Source organism: Mizuhopecten yessoensis, unplaced genomic scaffold (genome assembly GCF_002113885.1).
Source record: "Mizuhopecten yessoensis strain PY_sf001 unplaced genomic scaffold, ASM211388v2 scaffold2137, whole genome shotgun sequence".
In the NCBI taxonomy this organism is placed as follows: Eukaryota; Metazoa; Mollusca; class Bivalvia; order Pectinida; family Pectinidae; genus Mizuhopecten; species Mizuhopecten yessoensis.
Window position 1 is genome coordinate 726,576 of NW_018404396.1, and position 9,650 is coordinate 736,225.

Below are 9,650 nucleotides of genomic sequence, written 5' to 3' on the forward strand. Positions count from 1 at the left end.
GCAGTTAGGATTTGGGGTTAATTCTAAGTGAGGTAGCCGTGTAGAAAATATTTATCAATCTGAGGTAAAATTTTAGTGCTTTTTAAAATTTTCACGATAGGGCTTTTTCCTAGCAAAAAAGGTGCTCTGTCTTCCGAAAATGAAGAAAAAATGAGGAGTATCTTCCCAATTTCAATCAAGTTAATTACATATTTTTGCTAATTTAGGTAGAAAACAACGCCTTACACTACCTACAATCAATTGAATATGCCTGTGAACTTTGGAGTGGTTGTTCGAAATTCCATATTGATTTACTTGAAAAGCTTAAACTTCAAGCAGCTAGAATTATTACTGGTTTGTCATTTGGAAACTGGACCGGAAACTTCAATCGGTATACAAAAAAAAAATATGAGAAAGAGGAAACTGGTATTTTATAGAATATATATAGAATATGTTCGCTGCCAACTGTATAAGCCGTCAAAATGAAGGTCAATCCTTATGTATAGAGGAATTCTGTATACTATATTACCTGGTTTAGTTGAAGGAAAGACGTCCATACAGAGCTATATAACATAACCATTATTTTATCGTTACGTAAGTCTGCCTTTCAGTAAAATACGGCGCGAAAAAAGAGGAGTTTCACAAGACCAGCTAAGGTGCAATAGACATTTTTCAGACTGCTGCATCAGAGTCTTCGTGTTAGTAGCTGAATAGCATTCTCAGATAGGGGATGTTTGCTTTTGTTGCAATTTTGGAGGTGTAACGCGTTGTTTTATGACTGGATTAATTAAAATATGATATCTGTGTTTGTTTTTCATATTTGACCGGTATTTGAGGCAGTAGAAATGCCATTCTGACAAAAATATCTTGTTAGAAGGGATGAAGTCAGGATGGATAAAACCTCGTCTCGTACAGTTTTAACCCAGCAATGAGATGTGGCAAAGTCAGGGATTTAAAAAAATATGTTTATATGTTGTTGGTTTTTTTTTGTCTTTTGTCTTATTAAGAAATATATGTGCATGCTCAACTCCATAACACGACCCTTTCTATTAAAGGATATCCCCCCCCCNCCCCCCCCCCCCTCCCCCACCCCCCAATAGTACAGAGTGCTGGAATATAGAATGTTCAATACAAGTTGTACGACCTTTGATATAGCTACATTTCTGAGGAAAAATATTTAGAAGTCGGTTAAACCAATGCGAAAAAAACCCCATTTTTGATGCTCATAATTGTGGACTTCGCCATTTTTACAGCTTGGTCCAAATTAACAGAAAAGATTGTCATTAAAACGTGTTATGTCTTTGTTTGTGATTTAATAAAGCGCAAATTGCAGAAATGTTTAAACTCGTTCAATTTGGACTTAAAACCTACTCCAAATCAGCCCTAATACTGGCCATCTTCGAATCATATGCAAGTTGATGAGTACAGATACTATATTTAAATGAATTTGTCATGATTCCTTGTTGCTGTTGAGATTAGCTAGTACTGCTTTCCATATTTGAAAATGTAGTTTAAGCCAATATCTTGAGCTTGAGAGTGTTTTAGCCATGCTGATAGTTCAGTGTTTTTGCAATAACGATTCCATTGCAATATTGTGACATTATATAACATTATTGTGATTAATTTGGTCTTGTTAAGCTTTGATTACCTATACTTGGTAATATATAGGAGGTAGATGTTGCACTTCAAGGCTGGTCTGGTAAGGGATTTTTAGTATTTTCTTGGTTTTGAGGAAGGCGTTTCCACATGGCTGATTCTTTGATACTTTTTTTTCAGTTGTAGTATGAACATTCATCAAGGTGAAGAGGAACAGCTGGATTTTGTTGCAATGAGTTAAATATTTGTTCCATATTTTTGGTAAAATGACTGACGGTTTCTATTAAAATGTAGGCCTATTGATTGATGAAAACTTCAAAGAAATATTGAAAAAAAAAATATATCAACACTTGTGCTCAGATATTTTTTTATCCCAAATGTTCATAACTGCTTCTCAACAAGTTCGGAAATACAACTTGAATATCTGTCTTACTCCCTTAATAACTTAGTCGTGTGCGTTTATCTAACACGTTGGTCCAGGAGTGATGTCCCAGGTTGGAGGGGGGCGGGGGCTAAAGTGCCCAAGAAACTGTAGAATTTCAGCATGACAGGGATAAGAGGGGGAGGCAGGGCAGGACAACTGCCACACCCACACCCACACCCTCCCCCACCATGATTATCACTTATTACCCAAGTCTAACATTATTTGTAATAGCAACTATAAAGAAAACAACTTTTATGCATGGCAATTTGATTGATGAACAATTAAACAGAGGAGATTACCGAAGTGTGCATACATAATAGTCTAACATACTTATGATGCTGTACAGATTAAGAAATTGTATCGGATGTATTTGTCATTTTCCTGCACTTCCTTCCCGTTTCTCCTTAATTCTGACGATTTCCCAATTGTTTGTTATGCATAACAATGTGTATAGTATAACTGTTGAGGAGTGTTTTTACTAGTAGTTATAACCAGTGCACAATCTTCCTGTTTGTTATCCGAACGATGAGTTATGTTTAAACTAATCTACGGCCTTAGTTGCTAAATCTACGCATTAATGCAAAAAAAAAAAAACAATAACAAAACAGAAGTTATGTTTTAATGCATCAGGAAGCAGGAGGAGGGGGCAGTCCTCTTTTCAAACATCGGAAAACAGTTTAAGACTCGCTCCGCTCGGCATTGATGATTAAGTATACTATAGGGTCGGAATGAAAACGTACTACTTGGATGTACTATATACATTTTGGTTTGGTGGGGTCAACATTTGGCCCCCACTTTGATTTCTTTTATTCTTTTGCCATATGGAGATACATTAAAATTATCAATAACTGCATAAACGATTATTCATAATTACTGCTGATAACCGTAGTGGACCTTCTTGCATAATAACAGGTTGAGTGACGGGGTATCCTAACAAAATGACAGATAAATGTCACAGGCGAATGTTGTTTTGAAAATGAAGTATGATATTGTACAGCGTATATAATTACTGTTATTTTGATACTAAATATGTCATATTGGTATACATGAAGTTAGCGTAGTGATACTTTTAATTAGAAAAACATGCAAAATTTTCACAAATGTTTTAATATAACCAACATTGTAAACTTGTCTATATATTGTTACAATGGTAGTCTATATCTTAAAATTCTTAAAAAACTTTTCATATATATATTCTGTCTACAGTATCATTTTTATGTATTATCAAAACTGGTAAAGTACTTTTTTAGCATGCCAAATATGATCAAAGGCCAATTTCACATAATCATGGATTTGATTATCAATGTTTATTATGGTAAATACCGATACACTTTCTGTTTTCGTATTATACCCAAACACTTTGTTATATTATAATTACCCATGTTTTAAAGTTATGTGCAGCAGTAATAACTCATGAATATGTATTCTGCCAAAGTAATCGTTCCTCTGGAGAACTACTTAAGGTTGAGATTGTGTTATAGACAAAGATATGCAATTATATAAAAACAATAAAACAATCTTGATAGTAAAACTATTATACACTAAAGTATGCCCCCCCCCCCCCTCCCCCCGCAACAAATATAGGGGGTTATACTGGAATCAGCTTGTCTGTCCGTCTATCTGTCCGTAGAAAAAAATTGTCCGGACAACTCCTTCTAAAGTAATTGACCAATTTCAACGAAAGTTTCCAGATATGATTACCACATGAAATTGTGCATCCAGATATTATTTTTTTCATTCCGACCCTTATTTTACGAAGTTGTGGCATTTTGTTGAAAAATCATTATCCGGACATTTCCCCCAAAACTAAGTTGTAAATTTCAACGAAAGTTTTCAGATATGATAACTACTATTATGCATCCAGGTGGGTTTTTTTCATTTTCAATCTGACCCTTTTTTACGGAGAAATTGCCCTTTGTTGAAAAATTCTTGTCCAGACAACTCCTCCAAAACTATGGCGCCAATTTCTATGGAAGGTTACAGATATGGTAACTGCCCCCTGACATTGTGCATCCAAGTAGTACGTTTTCATTCCGACCCTATAAAAAGGAGTTATGGTCCTTTGTTAAAAAAAAACTTTGTCTGCCTCATAAACTACTGGACTGATTTCAATGAAAGTTTACAGATATGGTAATTACCCCCTGATGTCGTGCATCAGAGTAGTACCTTTTCATTTCGACCATTTTTAAAGAGTTATAGCCCTTTGTTAAAAATCTTTGTCTTGACAACTCTTCCTTTACTACTAGGACGATTTCAGCAAAACTGGTTCATCTGGGCTAACAAGATTTGGTATGCAAGAATGTTTTGGTATGGGGAGGGAGTAAAAGAAGCATGTCAGTGACCTTTATACTTAAGTTATTACTGATAGGAGACTGGATTGCTTTGCAATGCTTTGCCTTAGTAAGCCTTCAGCTTACAGTTCTGGTTTATATAGGAGCGGGAATATAGGTTAACCTTCGGCGTACAGTTCTAGTTATTATTTTATTTTGCCTATTGCCTATTCATTAAACAAAATATGAAGGAATAATCTATTATTCTATATCGTTTACTCTAAACAAATAAAGCAAGGAAAGATATCCTTATCTGGCTCCCTATACAGACATTGTTTTTAGCAAATTGATTTTGGTGACCTTGAACGAAGGTCAATGTCATCAACGTTAACAAAACTTCAATACATACCAAAGAACAACCTACTTGCCAAATATCAAGACCCAAGGATCGATCTTTGATCATGAAGAAACACAAGTTGAAGGAAAAGTGGAAAGAAAGCTGTTTTTCGTATTTTTAATCAAAAGTGTTATATGAAAAATTTACCGGTTGTCAATGTTTTTGAAAATTCCTGATGTTGAAAGATATTATCGGTAGCCAACTTTTAAGCAAGTATGAAAAATAGACTCGTTTTAGAACTATGGAAATTAACGTGTCAAAAATGGAAATTTTCTCATTATTAATGAAATTTCACAGAATTTTTTGCTTAAATCTTCGATAAAATGAACAATTCATTTTTGAAGTATTGTAATATTTGGTATCAAAAGAACATATCATAATAATCAATAGGCGTTGGCCCTACCTTTATAGGGCTAAACAGGTCTCTCAAGATGCCTCAGGTCGAAAAAGAGCGCTTCTATATGGAACGCCAAATTAACATATATTCAACTAATTGTACATACATTTGTATTTTCAAATAATTAAAGATAGGTACAATATTAATTGAGGACAAATAATTAAATGAATATATGTTAATTTGGCGTTACATACTTCTAGGTTTAACTTGTCACGGAAACACCTCCCTTTACCCGTCTACCTTATCCTTGTGGCTTTGTTCCTTACCATTAAAACAAAGCTGGTTTAAACAAAATCAAAATGAAGAACTTAGGCTTGTGTAGAGCTCTTCTTTCTTGTCAAAATAGTTTGATAAGGAGGTTGCCAAGTCACCAGAGAAATAGCTTGACGAAACACCTCCACAAGCTGCAATCGGCTTACCATTGGAAACAGCTCTTGTGCGAGTGCGACATTGCTGAGACAACTGTCATCAGTTCTGGTGCTACTTTATCTGCTGCATTACTATGATGTCATCGATCATGTCTTATCATCAGGCGCCTGTGACCTCTGCTGTCGCACTGTCATGTATCTATTCCTAGTTTACGATCAGGAAGCAACGAGATGCAGTAGGTAATGCTTTATCTGAAAACATAAATCTTGACTTTAAAGAACCTGTGACCCAAAGTTGTCTTCGTTCGAAATCCATCGGAGACGTCTGTCGCTAACATGAACTTAACTATAATTGTTGTGTTAATGATATCCAAGTTTAAATGGTCATCATACCTCAGGACAACTGATAGAATTTCTTAATTCGATTGGAAGCATGCTTGTTTGACATAAGTGCCTGGACGAGTTCTAACAGTTTCAATTTAATGCGAGACGGAGCTTTTTGCGTTCACTCCCAAACAAACAGAAAAAGAACCAAACCCTAGTGCACAAAAGCCGCGCAATCAGAGAGGGAACTTAGGTATATTCTTCGATAGTTCATCGTGGAAAAAACCCATCAGTCACTTAATACACACTATTATTTCTATATCAGAAATATTGGTTGTATCCGACAGTTCCTGACCACAGACGCCTGCGAAAAACTTGTCATTGCGTTTGTGACGACCTACTAGTCTGTTTAATACGCTATTGTATGGCATCGCTGGTACTTTTGTTGGAGCGTCCCTAGCGAGTGCAAAAACAGCATACCCGGTACGTGCCATCAAAACCTCCGTGGCGCCTTACTGGCGTTCGAGAACACTAACTTACGGAAATCTAGGTTTTAGCAAAGGAGAAGCAGCACTGTGGAGCAGTCTTCTAACATCACTCCGGACATTTGGATCTTTGCTGTTTTCAAGAATCCGTCTTTTTGCATATCGATAGGACACTTAAGACTAATTCCGTACTCTAATATTAAATTGTATCACCACATGGCTTCACATATGCACCCCTCCCCCCATTCAAGGCTACGGCAATGAGTCATGGTTTGTCAAAAAGACCTTTATTCTTTTGTATGTTGTTTTATGTTTCATGTGACGAGCATCTGCTCCTTTACTTGCTGATATACAAGGCCAAAAAGTACTTGTGCACCGAAACAAAGCCACGAGGTACTGTACTAGTGCACTGAAACAAAGCCACGAGGTACTGTACTAGTGAACTGGAACAAAGCCACGAGGTACTGTACTAGTACAATGGAACAAAGCCACGAGGTACTGTAATAGTACAATGGAACAAAGCCATGAGGTTCTGTACTAGTACAATGGAACAAAGCCACGAGGTACTGTAATAGTACAATGGAACAAAACCACGAGGTACTATTGCAATGTAACAAACCTACGAGGTACTGTACTAATACAATGGAACAAAGCCACGAGGTACTGTACTAGTACAATGGAACAAAACCACGAGGTACTAGTGCAATGTAACAAACCTACGAGGTACTGTACTAATACAATGGAACAAAGCCACGAGGTACTGTACTAGTACAATGGAACAAAGCCACGAGGTACTGTACTAGTGCACTGTAACAAAGCCAAGCGGTACTGTACTAGTGCACTGTAGCAAGGACAAGGTACTAGTACACTATAATAAGGCCACATTGCACTAGGATTTCAGTTTACTTTGGTTTAGTTTATGCCCAGTTGTATCATGTTATGTGTTTTTGGTGCATGTGATATGACACAAGTGAGGAAAATAGTATAATCTATCCCTGCCACAAAAATACAAATAATGTCACAATATTGGATATAATCAGCTATTCCAGACGTATAGCCTTCGTGATCATATGAGAATAGCATGCAAATCCACAAAGGGTTATTCCCCTTTGACCAGTATATAACAATGTATGGCATTTGTATATCTGATAATCAATTTATTATCAGATGTTCCGTGTACTTTGAACAGATAAAATGTTTTAGTAAATATTTTTGACAATTTCAAATGTATCTGTATAACAAAACAACCAAAGGACCTGCATCACTGTGTTTAAATGTGTTGTTATTATTTAAGCAACTCATTTGACCTCTGTGACCTAGACAGTGGGTGAAAGTTATTTATCACTAATGGAACATGTACCGGATTTGTAAAACGTCAGGATGTCTGTTTTATTTCAATTGTTTCTGTTGCAATGACTATGTCATGCAGTGACAACTTTCATCTTTACCTTAAGAGAAAATAAAATGTATATTCTAAAAGCTTATAACCTTTCAGTTGGTGGAAGTCTTGCCTTTAGGAAAATTTGAAAATATACATGGAAAAATGTCGGATAAAACTCAAGCTCATCAAGTAACTATTCTGTCCACGCGACGATTCAGGCTTTTATTCTTCCACCTTGGGAGATCCTTGGTCTAGTATTTTTTCCACAAGTGGATTACAAGGTAAGCAATACTATTGCATCAAATTTGAATATACAGTACATAATAGGATGATTATACCACTGGAAAGATAATATTACTGTCTTTTTATGTGAAATATTATAAATTTCTATTAAATATTCTATATTGACATTACTATATCAAATTATCTCCCTTGTTGAAAATCTTTTTTTACTTTATGATTTTTTATTAACAGTATTAATTGAAAGTTATCAAGACTATGATTTGCTAAGACTTACTCAAATCCACTTGTAACTTATGCTGTAGAATTCTTTGTGATGTAATTGTGACAGGGTATGAAACTATTTATAGTCGAAGTAATATTTTTTTAAATTGGGTAGATCCAGTTGAATCATTTTTGTTGAAACAATTTTGTTGTTACATATCTCACATGATTAAATTGTAACTGTGGAAAACATGAATTATCGTTTCATATGATATTTAAGTTTTAAGAAAAAAATTTGCATTACTGCCATAATATAATGATCTTCTATGTTGATTTTCTGTATTTACTAGGAAATGGATAATTTTTAAATTAACAGCCAATTATTTAACAAATGGAGTTTTTAATAATCCTATAAGCCTTCAGAAAATTAAAATTATGGTCCATTATTACAACAGCAGATCAAGAATCTGATTAATGGGCAAATTTGTTATTCAATGCTTTTTCTTATCTAAAGATGGATTGGTCGGGTGGTAAACACTCAGGCCTTCCACGCAGGTGGCCGAGGTTTGTTCCCCGAAGTCATCGTACGCATTGAATATTCAGAGGAAGTGTTTTTATCTTGACCATACAACTTTAACAACCCAGGTGGAGTATAAAATGGTCTGGGGTGGATGTTGCGGTATCTGTGCTGTAGCATTCAAATGAGGTGGCACAATGATACCGTAGGAAGCACAGTTCCACTACAAACAGAACACAATACATCTACAGCACACACGTATGCATACACACACAGGGAGATATTAGCCAGGTGGCATAGAACTAGTAGTTAATTCCTCAAACATTGTATTGATAAATGTATATGCTAATTGTATTGATTGTATAAATTGTATATCTATGTACTGTAAAGCGCTTTAGAGTGGCTTATTCTAGATAGATAGGGCGCTATATCAAATGTTGTATATTATCATTATTATCCTTTTCAGAAACTTTTTCATAACCCAACACCCTTCCCAACCCTTCTACTAATCAGTATTTCTTAGTGGTGTCTTCAAGCACGAAAAAAAGCAACTTACCTCACCTCTGTATATTCACTTCACTGCTTTATTTATACAATGGAGTATTTCTTCAAAAATATATCGGTAAATTTGACCAGATCCTTGGATGACAGAAGTTGTATGGGCAAGATAGCATGTCATAGTTTGCATATCAAGAATATAAACTACTTCTACAATGAGTTTTAAGGTGTTAATTGATGCATTTCCCGAACATGCCAGTGCCTTTTCTTGTTAAAATGTCCAAAACACTATGTATACCAATTAAATATTATATAAATTATATAAGTCAAGGCACAATGTTATATATATGTTTGTTAACATTTTAGTTTTTTGAGTAGGATGCCCTTTCTGATGGTAGTCCATCTACAGTTCCTTAACCTATTCAGGGGCTATAACTTTCCAAGCCTTCACAATGGATTTTAACAGGTATTTCATTACATACATTTTATAAGAAATTACTTGGTGACGAACTTCTTTAATATTTTCATTTTTTATTATTTCAATCAAAATAAAACAAAAAGTAAACAGTA